The sequence below is a fragment of the Megalobrama amblycephala genome, linkage group LG5, assembly GCF_018812025.1.
Source record: "Megalobrama amblycephala isolate DHTTF-2021 linkage group LG5, ASM1881202v1, whole genome shotgun sequence".
Taxonomy (NCBI): domain Eukaryota; kingdom Metazoa; phylum Chordata; class Actinopteri; order Cypriniformes; family Xenocyprididae; genus Megalobrama; species Megalobrama amblycephala.
The window spans coordinates 17,258,872-17,273,332 of NC_063048.1; the positions used below are offsets into that span (position 1 = coordinate 17,258,872).

General features: G+C 37.6%; 1 protein-coding gene across 1 annotated transcript in view; it reads left to right on the forward strand.

The window, feature by feature from the left end:
- smyd3 (SET and MYND domain containing 3) overlaps positions 1 to 14,461 on the forward strand; it is a 240,256-nt gene that overhangs the window by 75,150 nt on the left and 150,645 nt on the right. The window lies entirely within an intron of this gene.

Consider the following 14,461-nt stretch of genomic DNA (forward strand, 5'->3'; position numbering starts at 1 on the left):
AACATGAAGTCCAGGCCTGGTCCTCTCTCGTCCTTCACTGTCATCACTCCTGTTATCATTCCGAAGCTCTTCCGTGGGACTCGCATCAGGTGTGGCGCACAGGTGACACTCATTATCACTTATGCCACAGGTCTTGCTCCGTTCCCATGGCTCTCGGCCCCGCCCTGGTTGCCACATCTAGGTTGGCAGCTCACTAAGTTTTAACTTGTGTTTGTTAATATGGAGTATGTCATATGGATCATCTCAAGCGGCGTTCTCTCTCTAGAGCTGTTCTGCTTGTGTATTGTTGTGTGTCGTTGGCAGTCGTGTATGGTTGGGCATTTGGACAGGAGTCATGCTTAAATTGGCCTCCCTCCCAGCGTCTCACACGCACATGCATGCACGCACCGGTGCTCTCTTTGGCCGGACCTGAACAGAGATGTCACGCCGTTGAGTGTTCTGCCATGGTATCTAGGGCCGTTCTGAGAGTGTGGAGGACTTCTGGTGCTCTGCCCAGACCCACAGAGAAAGAAGCAGCCGAATGAAGAGCAAATATCTGCATAAATGAGTCGAGGGAACATGGCATTTACAAAATTACACTTGATTGTTTTGGTTGCCAGCATGTTGGTGGCCACAGTCATTGGCTCAGGCTTAAAGAACGCTGCCAAAATGTGGAAAACCTGGAATAACATAACAAACTTGTGGATATTGTTTGTCCGAGTGTCATGAAATAGGATTGTTTTTGTGGAGTGATGAGATCCAGCGCATTTGAGATGCAGAACAATCAGATGGTATAAACAAAAGGCCTAATCCTCTCTCGCTTTCTCATACAATTATATATGCGCTCACATAAATTCACCCGCACACACCGTGAGTCTCAGAGCACGCTTTTAAAATCTGCACACGTCCACATTTCTCCGCGGCGTCCAACAATTTGTCATTGTGATTGGCTAACATCTCTCTGCTTCCATTCTCAGATCGCCAAGGCAACAGAACATTTATTCTCCGCTACTTTCTGTGCTTGCTTGCTTGCATGTGGTAGCAGCTCATTTCCACATCAGAATAAACCTTTAAAGTCATATTCCTTTAAATATCTGTCTTATATGCAAATTAAGTTTGCATTTCAAAAACTAGACTAACTCTTTTAAGAAGTGGTAATAAGTGGTGCTCACCAGTTAGGGTTACACGTATTCTTTATTACTTTTAATTTTACATTATAAATATAATATGTAATATGTATCCTGCAAGGTCATTGCAGTTATCATTAACATTTCGTTATGAACAAATCGCTGATGTTGAAGGAAATCTATAAGGATCAGGTTAGTAAAATGGCTCTTATTGGCACTATAGCTTCCAGGGAGCATTATATGACTCTTCAATAAAAGGCCCTCATTTTTTCATTGGTCAAGTGTCACCGTCTCCATGGAGATTTGTCAGATAGAGGGACAGATAATAAGGAAGTGAGAGTCTTTTGAAGTGAAAGTCTGAATGTTATTTGATAACGCTTCCTGTGGTGGGGAAAAGAAGATTAGAAATGATCCCATAGAGTGATTATAGGGAAAAAATACACTTTTTTTTTTTATTAGATGCTTTTGAAAACTGCATTAGTACCCATAGATACAGATTCAGTCTGCCCTTCATCAACAGTGTATTTGAGATCACATGTAAATGGACTAATTACTTTTTAAATGCGCAAGACATTCAAATAATTCTTGGAAGTGAATTCTGGGATCATCTTCATGATCATTTTATGAAAGGCACATATCTAGAGCAGATATGAGTGGTCACTTTTTAAGAATTTCTGGTGTTATATTTAAGGATGACTCATTCTTTTACTTTTAATACTTTGTATTAATATAACCTTCCTGTTCATTGACTACACAGTAGATGAATTGGTCCTGGAGAATTTGCACTTAGTTTCGTTATCTCAGATCTCACACCTCCGTTGTTACATTAAATTCTTTTGATTCTTTTAAATTTTACAGATTGCTTTACCAATCAATGTGTGCAACAATCATGTTGCGAAAATAAAATCCCCATTTGTGTTCTCATATAGAAGTTATACAGTAGGCCACATGTTTCAATAAAGAAATACAACTTTACTCTCATTCCTGAAGCAATATCCACTAATCTGTGGGAGTCGGGGCAGCCTGAATTAACAGTGGCCATCCATTCTTATAAAACTTGTGAATGATGCAATCAAATCAGTCAACTTAATTTTTTTTTTTTGTTGTAAACATTACATTATTACCAAGTTTAATGAGGCTTATTTTACCTTAGATAATCAAGATGCAAAACAACTACATATATTGCTGCTCAAAAGTTTGGGGTCAGTATTTTTTTTTTTTTAGAAGAAATTAATTTTATTCAAAAAAAGATGCATCAAATTGATCAAAAGTGAAGACGTTTAGAGTGTTACAAAAGGTTCATATTTCTTATAAATGCTGTTTTGATCTTTCTATATATATCAAAGAATCCTAAAAAAAATTATCAAGATTTACACAGGCAGTCCAAAATATTAGGCAATCCAACTGTTTTCAACATTGATAACAATAAGAAATGTTTCTTGAGCAGCAAATCAGAATATTAGAATGATTTCTGAAGGATCATGTGACACTGAAGACTGGAGTAATGATGCTGAAAATTCAACGTATTATTTATTTACTTTTTATGTACTGTTTGTATCAAATAAATGCAGCCTTGGTGAACATAAGAGCCTCTCAAATAATCTTGAACAATAAACTTTTGGGCAGTAGTGTATTTACAAAATCAACTCTTCAGTGGGTTGTTGTTGTGAATGACTAGTCAACTAATTGGTCTTAAAGGGATAGTTCAACCAAAAAAGAAAATTACCCCATAATATACTCATTCTCAAGCCATCCTATGTGTATATGACTTTCTTCTTTCAGCCAAACTCAGAGTTATTAAAAATATCCTTGGCTCGTCTAAGTTTTTGAAGTCCAAAAAAGTCCATCCATTGATCATAAAATGTATTCTCTGTGGCTCCGGGGGGATTAATAAAGGCCTTCTGAAGTAAATCGATGCATTTGTGTAAGACATATATCCTTATTTAAAACTTTATAAGTAAAATAATGAGCTTCCACCGCAACAGCCATATCCATTCGACTTGTTTCTAAAAAGCTCTAACTTCCGTGACGTAGCACACAATGCCATGCCAAAATACCTCCAATCACACCCATAAAGCTTGGACGAGCCAGGATATTTTTAATAACTCTGAGTTTGGCTGAAAGAAAAAAGTCATTTACACCTAGGATGGCTTGAGGGTGAGTAAATTATGGGGCAATTTTCATTTTTGGGTGAACTAACCCTTTAAGTAACCCTTTAAAATAATGCAGATTAAAGATCATGTCACCAGTAAATTGTCTGAGGATGTCTTTCTTGGAATAAAGGATGTTTATAAAGAGAATGAATTCAATGACAAACAAAAATCTTAGCTAAGAAATTGCAAAGAGCTCACTAGTTTTCACTAACTCACTACCTGACTAGTCAGTTGTTGGACTACTGTTGACGATCCTTGCCTATACTGTGCTAGTGTGCTTAATTGAAAATGACTTAATTTTATATTATATCCATCATCTTTCTGAACACTTTTTGCTTGGAATTGAATATTGTGATTCATCTTGAATCTGTTTGGTTTGTTTGAAAGCTTAGATCTCCTTACTGAATAACGTTTTGGAAATACCTAGACTATAGATTCAAAAATACTGTTGCGCTCTACTGTTATTCAGGTCTCATAACAGGGACTGTTTGCTGAAGGCCAGGACTGATTTCCTTCATTTTCTAACAGGAAAACCCACTTAAGTGTTGTGTATTGATCTAATCTCAAACCCGTATCCATGCGTAACTCTCCCTAGCATACATCAGCACTTTCAGATCTATGGAGTCAAGGGTTCCGGAAATGAGGGCTCCGTCTTTAAACCCACAGAGACCACATATGCAGCGCTGTTACACTCTGAGCTCTGAGAAATTAATTGACTCTTCTTACTGGTATCTGAGGGATGCAGTAGATGTGTATTCAGGTTAGCGCTGGCTTGGGCCAGTGTTGCTTTAATGATGCAGGGGCGGTGCGCTCTTTCGCTAAGCCGCGATGCGCTAGTACACATGTAGCCGAGCCGAGAGGGAGCAAATTAGAGCAGAGAGCTGATGCAAGAGTAAGGACATGGTCACCGTTTCTTCCCAGGGGCTTTGGTTGGGTCAGTAAGGTTTTTTTTTTTTTTTTTTTTTTTTTTTTTTTGTGCAGTGAAGAGGGTCATTTAGCTCTTGCTTTGGGTCTCGTCTCTAAGACCTTCATTAGTTCACCTCATTGATCACCTTAAAATGTCCTTCAGTTTGTTTAGTCCATGGCTAATTAATTCAAATTTCACTTGAACGTGGAATTGAATTGCTAAACACCCCAGAAACACAAAGGGATTGTTCTTTTGGCAGTGCCAAAGAACTACAGATGCCCCTCATAATGTATAATGCATAAAGCGTATTATCAGATGGGGATCAGACAATTTTAGCATGTTATTAATTTAATTTTGCTGGCATTGCAGTCAAACAGCCCACTGTTCCACTTAATGCAGCAACATGCTGTGGCCTGCAAGTTTTTTCATGTGATGTACGATAAATACCTGATATGAAAATGTCTAAATAAAAAAAATAATAATAAAGGCACAATATGTAAGATTTTTGGATTAAAATATCCAAAAACCACTAGAACAGTGTTATATATTTTGTTGACTTGTGTACTTGCGTTATCCCAAATGTTTCCTAGAATGTTTAAATACAGAGAAATAAGTATTTTTAACCAGGACATGGACAGTGTCCATGCGTAGCCTATCGATAACATCTTACCCATGTTACCCTCGATTTCCGTGTTTATTTTGTAGAAACTATGGAAACACCAAAGACGCTTTAATATATTATATGTTTTATTAGACAAGGTAATAACTATTTGGATTAGAGGATTGCACCAATACTAAATTTCTCTGCCGATTCCGATAGACGATTATTCAGAATGATATCAGCCAATGCCGATACCGATAGTTTGATTTTTCTTAAGGAAAAAAAAATCTCTCCCAAATAATGCTGCTAATTATACATGGAACTGTCACATTCAGATAAAATAATTACACTTAAATAAAAACTAGAAGAAAAGACTCGTGCTCTGCGCTGCCGCTTGTGATACAGCGATCTGTCACATCACATTTAAGAGCGTAGTGTAACAGGAGTAACAAAGCACAAAGCTCTTTGTTATTATTGGATGGGAGATACTACAAATAATGTTTGATGTAGCAAAAAACCCCCCCCAAAAAACGCAGACCTGACAAACCTCGCTTGAACTACGGGTGATTTTTAGGGTCAAAAAGAGCTAAATTCAACACGTGAGATTTTGTTCACAAACAGTATGAGTTGCAGTCTGAACACGTTTTCCGCCCCCTTTTGATTGACAGGATATAATCGGCCTTGATCATTGGCTGTTTCTGCCGATGGCCGATAGTGATAATAATAGCTTTTATCGGCCCATACCGATTGTTGGCCGATACATTGGTGCATCTCTAATTTGTATACATTTATAGGCAGAAAACTAATCATTGTTGTAAAGCTCAACACGTTTAGTCTAACTGTCTGAATTTCTTTTTCTTGATTTTCCACAAGTACCATTTTTTTTTTATCCTCTGAGACAACACTATTTTGTGTAGCTAACATAGCATAATCAGATGCTGCTTTTTTTTTATTAATCATAATACAGCATTTTCTCCATCATACAATATGTTTTAAAATTAATTCCATGCCATTTAGCAACACAAGCCATCCAGCATTTATAAAATATATTCTAATATTGATCTAGCTTACTGCATTGTAGCCGCCGAGTGAACGCACAGAGAAACATTATAACATAATTTTCGACACACTCAAATGTATCTAATATGATAAAACAGTGCTGCTTTACCCCATATACGCTTGACCGTAAGAAGCGGAAGCGGCGACTGTGGCATAAAAGTCCTGCTTCTCTCCAGACATGTCGCGCTCGTCTCTCATTAGCAATCACTCCAGCAGCATTGTTTCGTTCCAAAAGCACTCGGCCCTGCTCTGCTTCATACTACAGTAACATTAAAGGTGCCGAAGAACGTGTTTTCGAAAGATGTAATATAAGTCTAAGGTGTCCCCTGAATGTGTCTGTGAAGTTTCAGCTCAAAATACCCCATAGATTTTTTTAAATTAATTTTTTTTAACTGCCTATTTTGGAGCATCATTAAATATGCGCCTATTCAGGCTGCTGCCCCTTTAATTCTCGTGCTCACCACCCCCGGACCTCGCGCTTGCCTTAAACAGTGCATAAACAAAAGTTCACACAGCTAATATAACCCTCAAAATGGATCTTTACAAAGTGTCCGTCATGCAGCATGTCTAATCGCGTAAGTATGGTATTTATTTGGATGTTTACATTTGATTCTGAATGAGTTTGATGGTGCTCCGTGGCTAAAGCTAACATTACACACTGTTGGAGAGATTTATAAAGAATGAAGTTGTGTTTATGCATTATACAGACTGCAAGTGTTTAAAAAATGAAAATAACGACAGTCTTGTCTCGTTGAATAGAGTAATAAACGCTGGTAACTTTAACCACATTTAACAGTGCATTAGCAACATGCTAACGAAACATTTAGAAAGACAATTTACAAATATCACTAAAGATATCATGATATCATGGATCATGTCAGTTATTATTGCTCCATCTGCCATTTTTCGCTGTTGTTCTTGCTTGCTTACCTAGTCTGATGATTCAGCTGTGCACAGATCCAGACATTAATACTGCCTGCCCTTGTCTAATGCCTTGAACATGGGCTGGCATATGCAAATATTGGGGGCGTGCATATTAATGATCCCAACTGTTACGTAGCAGTCGGTGTTATGTTGAGATTCGCCTGTTCTTCGGAGGTCTTTTAGGGTGCTTTCACATTAGCACTTTTGGTGCGCACCCGGCATCGATTGACGTCAGAGTTAGGTACGTTTGGATGATGTGAACACTGTCTTCTGAACTCGGGTGCGCACCCGCGAACCGTACCCGAGTCCGCTTAAAAAGGGTGGTCTGGGGTGCGGTTTAAGTGAACTCCGGTACGGTTCGCTTCTGATATGAATGCAAACGTACCAAATTGCCGAAGTGAACCGCTATTAATGCCGTATTGTTTGATAAAAATGTTTGTTTGTGCGTGTGTTTCACTCACTTTCCCAACGAGCGTGACTGACGTGCTGCAAGCAGAGAGCTGTAGTGTAGCCTTTCTTATTTCTGCTCACCTTCAGCGTACTACAGTCACGGCAGATAGAGGCAAGTGTCGTTATGAACAAAACCAACGGTTCAAAAACAAAAATATGAAAGTGAGGTGAGGAGAGCAACATTATGCATTTTGCCGCCTTCTCCTGCGCCGTCGTTACTAAGCAACGGAGTAAACAGCTGCTGGTTTGATGACGCAAACGAACCGCGTGTCGGACCCAAATAATATAATGTGAACACAGTCCAGTGGGGGCAGGGGGAGGGGGGAGCAATCAAACTCGGGTTCGGTCCAGGCAATCGAACCAAGTGTGAAAGCACCCTTAAATAAATGAGATTTATATAAGGAGGAAACAATGGTGTTTGAGACTCACTGTATGTCATTCCCATGTACTGAACTCTTGTTATTCAACTATGCCGAGGTAAATTCAATTTTTAATTCGATGGCACCTTTAATAATCTCATCCATGAGCATGATTTCTGCTTGAGTCCTGTCCCGATTCTTTTCCACCAGCCGTGAGGTGGAGACTACATCTCCCATGATTCCTCACTCAATCTCGGCGTCATCGAGCTAGGCATGAATAGGCGACCTCCAGTGGCGAAAAATTACATATTGTGCCTTTAAGAATAAAACGCAAATTATAATCCGTTGTTTAAAAAACTTAATTTGGGCATCACAGAATTATAATGTGCAGTATGAAAAATGGATGTTTGTTTTGAGATTGATTACTGTCAGTGAATAGGGTTTTTTTCACTGATGTGCAGCATACAAAAGTAGAGCCTAAATTGGAGTGGTTTTGACATCTTGATCAATTGTGTTATGACGCTGGTAGTGCGTTTTTGCTGCTGGCCCTGTGTAATCAGATCTTGAAACATGCAACACATCAGTCATATGTTATGCTGGTGGTGCCGGTGTTGAGTGATCATTGTCTTACAGCGGTGATTTTCAAAATCTAAAGCATGTTATCAAGACACTTTGGTTGTCCCTTTTGATTTTAGGATGTACAAAGTAGCTTTATAAATATGATCTTTGTAAACATGATACATGTTTGATGATTAAATCATTGTGGCTAGACAAAATCCTTGATGCTTATGGATTAAGAAAAAAAATATTTTTGAAAACATGTCTGCCTTTTGTTATTTAAGCCTTTTTACAGTATGCATCCATATGTTTTACTTGAATTTGTATATATTTTATTTGAGTATTCATTTAAAAAATTATATGATGATAAAAATATCATTTAAATCATCAACATTGTAATAATAATAATAAATTAAATTTTAAATAATGAAATTATAATATTTCTATTAATTCAAGTAGCCTACTGTCTAAGTGTATGGTGATTTTAATAAGTAATATAAATGATGAGATTCATCCTGTGTCTGTTTTTTAACATTAAATGTAATGGGATTGTGGGAAATATGCTTAATTGTCATTAAAAGATATTGGAAAACAATCTAATGGTACTAAAAAAAAAAGCTTCAAAACTTGACATTTCTTCATTTACAACATAAAATTAAAAATTAAACTCAATGTTCTTGAAATGTCACATTTTCAAAGATCATTGGGAAAAATAAAGAGTTAAATTCGTAAAACGGTTTTCTGGAAGTTGTCTGCTGTGATGAATCAGAATGCTAGTGTTGTAGGACTTGTCTATGTGTGAGCATTTGATTCTAATTTAAGGACGATGTGTCAGTCTATCACAGCCCTCTGCAACAATAACAGTTTTAGTAATGCTTTCCTATTTCTCTCTTTATCACTTTCCCTCCCTCTGTCTCTCAAAAACCCTCGACTATATTTCTTGCACATTCTGTCCTGCTCTCGCTCTTGCTTGCTGCAATGCCTCGGGGTCTCAAGAGTGATGTGTTTTATGAACGGTTCAACCAGGGGAAGCTGAAGAGGGAGGGAAGACAAATTAAATCTCCGACTGCAATACATATAAACTGTTTTGGCATCTCTTCACCTCCCATGGTTCTTAAGTTCATCTGTACCACACACCAAGCTTTATTTTAGGCCTATAAATAAATGCCTGACAAATGCTTTTCCAATCTGTCTTTTTTTAAAAGGATCCTTGATTATGATTTCATGTTTGAGCATAAACAACATTGCAAAGTTACGATGCTCAAAGTTCAATGCAAAGGGAGATATTTTCTTTTACAGAAATCGCTTTTTAAGGACTACAACAAATGGCTGGTAGGGACTACAATGAGCTACTTCCAGGGTTGGTGACAACACTAACCCTAAAATTTACACAAACCCTGCCCCCACGACAAAGAGGGTGAGACCATGTTGGGCTGCTTTAGAGAAGAGGAAAGGGCCCTTGCACCCGTTGGCTTTAGGAAAACAGTGAACAGTGGGCGACATGCATGTAAGTGAGTAAATACAAGGGAAATATGGCAAAGTCATTTCAAAGTGCCACACTTCCTGCTGCCAACAGGTGGCGCTTTGACTGTAACTGAATATTGCCATGTAGATGTCTTCAGGCCAGGACTTTTATCAAACATGAGAAGTTTGGAGCAGATTGGACATTGTATGTCTGAGTTACAACAACTTCCTGATTCGTGGCATATTGAAATGTGTTTCTGGGAGCGAATTACAGTGTAAAGCATGCCATTTCCTGTTGCCAGCAGGTGGCGCTATGACTAACTAAATATTGTCATATAGATGTCTTCAGGCCAGGACAGATTAGATTGATCTGGTTAAATCTTTACGAGGAGTTAATCACAGTGTAAAATGACATTTCCTGTTGCCCACAGGTGGCGCTATGACTGTAACTGAATATTGCCATGTAGATGTCTTCAGGCCAGGACTCTAATAAAACGTGTGAAGTTTGGAGCAGATCGGACATTGTATGCCTGATTCATGGCAAAACATCGAACTTTGCCAGGCCGCCACGGACACACCCTTCAGTGAAAACTCTAGATCTTCGCAATTTAACGTCGCAAAGGCCTTTAGATTAGACCGACCAAATATGATGTTGATTTGATTAAATCTCTAGGAGGAGTTCGTTAAAGTACAACGTCTGGAAATGGCAAAAGCTGCAAGAATTTTGCAGAGAAAACTCAAAATATCTCACTTCCTGTTGGGTTTACAGATTTTACACCTGGGGCTTTTTTGTAGGTACTGGGCTGTTACATCTGTCTACCAAATTTCATACCTGTATGTGAAACGTAGCGCGAAGGGCGCTTAATTGAAATTTTGTAGGTGGCGCTATCGAGCCATTTTGCCACACTTAATTCTGAAACCCATATCAGACGTAAATTTTCACCACTTCTGACCCGTGTGCAAAGTTTCATGATACGATTCATTTCGGAGAAGAAGAAGAATTGACCAAGCAATTACAATAGGGTCCTCACACCATTGATGCTCGGGCCCTAATAATAAACCCAACAGAATAGTACAGAAAAAAGATGAGGTAGGACTCCTGGAAAATATTATGAGCCGATTCTGAGCACTGCCGTGTGACAGACAGACAGACAGACAGAAAGAACATAATGATGATGTTTATGAGGCAGGCTGGTACCGTCAGTCTCAGACTCTCCTCTCTTATTATGAGAGTGTGATGAGCTGGGTCTGACTCCATGTCCAATCAGCATTGAGTGCTGTCATCTCTACAGCATATAACACCGCACAGCCTCCTGGAGAGGAAGAGCGGACAGGACTTTTCAAGGAGAGGGATTGCTTGCTTGTAAGGAGAAGGATTGTTTCTCACTTGCTTGCTTGCTCTCTGTCTCATAGTTGAATTAAATTAGAAGATAATTAATGCATCAAGGTTTCTGTCTTCAGGGTCTAGACTGAGATGTAAATGCTGGCACATTTTTAGTAAATAAATTGTTTTCATACAATGAGATATTCTGCACAATGCAACGGATGAACTAAGTGTGAGTTTATGTTAATATATTTTTTTTATTTCATTTTACTTTATTGTATTTTACACTAAAAGTAAAAATTAAATGTATAGTTCTGACCTGTATATCTAATTTGGATGAGCCTCTCATAGTTACACTGCAGTTACAGTAGGGAACACGCATCAATTCAGACTGAACCTGCGATGTCCATTAAAACAGGAGAGACTGTTATGGAGACCGCCCTCATCATTAAACATTAGTTTGGACAGCATTAAACTGCTCTCTCACCCGCCTTTAGTTCAGAACAACACTCCCTCATTCCTGCCCTTGAAGAGAAGGCATTAAAGATGAGAGTTAAATTATCTGCAGCTGCTATTAGCATCAAACCTGGGCGTTTCAGCGTAACACATGAATATTTCACAGATCTATTTCATAGGTGTTAATCGTCATTAATTGGTCCATTAGGGGGGATGAATTTGAATTTAAAGGCTTTTCCTTTGTGCCGTTTAAATGGCAGTGCTAATCAAAGTGCTAATCAAAGGCAGGTAATATCTTGCTATCATCACATGCATTACTAGTGTTCAGCTTTTGTTCTCAGATAATGTAGTGTTTAAAAGAGAGCTTGGTTGTCTTGACTCTGGCTGCGTTCCACTCCACCTTTAGACACGTTTAGCACTAAGTACTTCCCTAAGCGCTTATCCTCAGAGAAATCCGTGCCGCCATTTTGAAATGCGTTCCACTTGGACGAGGGAAGTTTATATGGACAAACCCTCGACTCCTCAAATTTTGACCAAGGTAGCAAGTCTGCTTCATATGTACACTTCAGGCAACTCCATATTAGTGCTGCAACGACGCGTCGGCATAATCGATTACGTCGACTACGAAAATACGTCGACGTGCGTGAAATGCGTCGACGCGTCACATTGTTTACATTCATCTCGCGTAATGGCGGCTTCTGCTCCTGGCAATGGTGAAAGTTCTATTCTATCACAAAAACCTAGACCACGATTATCAAAAGTATGGGAATACTTTAAACAGAGGCCAAATAAAACGGTCCTTTGTTCCCTTTGCAAAACCGAGATGGCGTACCGCGGCAGCACAACTGCGATGCACGAGCACTAGGGGTGTGACGCGAGATTAAAATGTGAAGAGATTTCTCGTCGAGGTGAAAAGTAGTCTCGTGATATTGCCATGACAGAGTGTCAGGATGATTAGGAAAGAATATGCCACCGCTACGTTTACATTATACCTCCACTGTCATTTTGCTTTGTATTTAAATAAAAAACATTTAATTCAGTTGGATAACGGTCGCCGCCGCTCCATATTTACAGACGTTACACGCCATCGTGAAAGTGAAAGTAAACGCGTGGGCGCATTCAAACGAGATTTCTGATGAATACAGATATCTCTCAATATGAAAGCTATCTTAGGCTGGGCAGTGTAGTTGTAACAATCTCTTAGCTCTGTATCAAAGAAAAAAATAGTCTTATTTGCACTTTGAATATTGAGAGAGTGCAATCATGGTTGCACTTATTGTAAAGTGTTACCATAAAAATGAATAACAGTTTTCTCTTAATCTTATTAAGCACAAACAATAAGGTTTCATTTGTTAATATTAGTTTATGCACTGTGAACTATCATTAACTAACAATGAATGACTATTTTTATTAACTAACATTAACAAAGATTAATAAATACTGTAGCAAAGTTATTGCTCATTGTTAGTTGATGTTGGTTAATACATTAATGTTAATAAATGAGACCTTATTGTAAAGTGTTACCATTTTTATTTATACTGTTTTTATTTCTACGATCAGTTTGTGGAAAGGAGTTCAGTTAGGAGGTCAAAAGTTGTAGAAGCTCATAAATCACATGAGAAGTCAGTCAGTTGAAAAAAAATAATAATAAAAGTTGAAATATTATATTAGAAGTTATACTTATAATTTTTTGTAGAGTTATCCAAAGAATTCATTAGCTAATCAAAAAAAGAACACTAAATTAATAAAAAAATTTAATAAAAATAATCGTTAGATTAGTCGACTCGAAAAAATAATCGTTAGTTGCAGCTCTACTCCATATACCACAGTGCAACAGGACTGTGATGTCACCGCATATCGCGTTTAATTTACCAATAACAACTCTTTTATATTTATATATATATATATATATACACAGTGGGTACGGAAAGTATTCAGACCCCCTTAAATTTTTCACTCTTTGTTATATTGCAGCCATTTGCTAAAATCATTTAAGTTCATTTTTTTCCTCATTAATGTACACACAGCACCCCATATTGACAGAAAAACACAGAATTGTTGACATTTTTGCAGATTTATTAAAAAAGAAAAACTGAAATATCACATGGTCCTAAGTATTCAGACCCTTTGCTGTGACACTCATATATTTAACTCAGGTGCTGTCCATTTCTTCTGATCATCCTTGAGATGGTTCTACACCTTCATTTGAGTCCAGCTGTGTTTGATTATACTGATTGGACTTGATTAGGAAAGCCACACACCTGTCTATATAAGACCTTACAGCTCACAGTGCATGTCAGAGCAAATGAGAATCATGAGGTCAAAGGAACTGCCTGAAGAGCTCAGAGACAGAATTGTGGCAAGGCACAGATCTGGGCAAGGTTACACTATATATATATATATATATATATATATATATATATATATATATATATATATATATATATATATATATATATATATATATATATATATATATATATATATATATATATATATATATATATATATAGTAAAAAAAAATTATATATATATATATATAATTAATTTTTTTTTTTTTTGAATATTTAAAACAACCCAAATACACCTATATGCATATAGAATGTTGCATTAACCAATTTTCGTAAGGGAAAAGAATAAAAAATAAAAATAAATAAATCAACTCCATAGTAGATTCCAAGTGATTTTTGGCTTAGAACGTTCCAATTCAGCCCATTGCAAAGGTTTCGCCAGTAGTGGGCACTCATGCAACGTAAGCAATGACGTACATCCGAGTCAATGAGACTGAGGGAAGTAAGCGAGGGAAGGGCATAAAAAAGCAAACTGGATCGCAGCCCATGTCTACATGCCTAAATGCATTGAGTTGCTTTCATGTGATTTGGCTGATTAGATATTTGTGATAACGAGCAGTTGAACAGGTGTACCTAATAAAGTGGCCAGTGAGTGTTATAAATGTCTATTTTGGACATAATTTGCACTGGTTTTGGGTAAAATCTGTAGAATTTAGCTAAATGGATTTAAGAATGTGTTGAGCTGAAAGTACTAGACTCTTTTTGATGCCTAAAAAGCATTATCAAATTATGTAAGATATATTAATGAA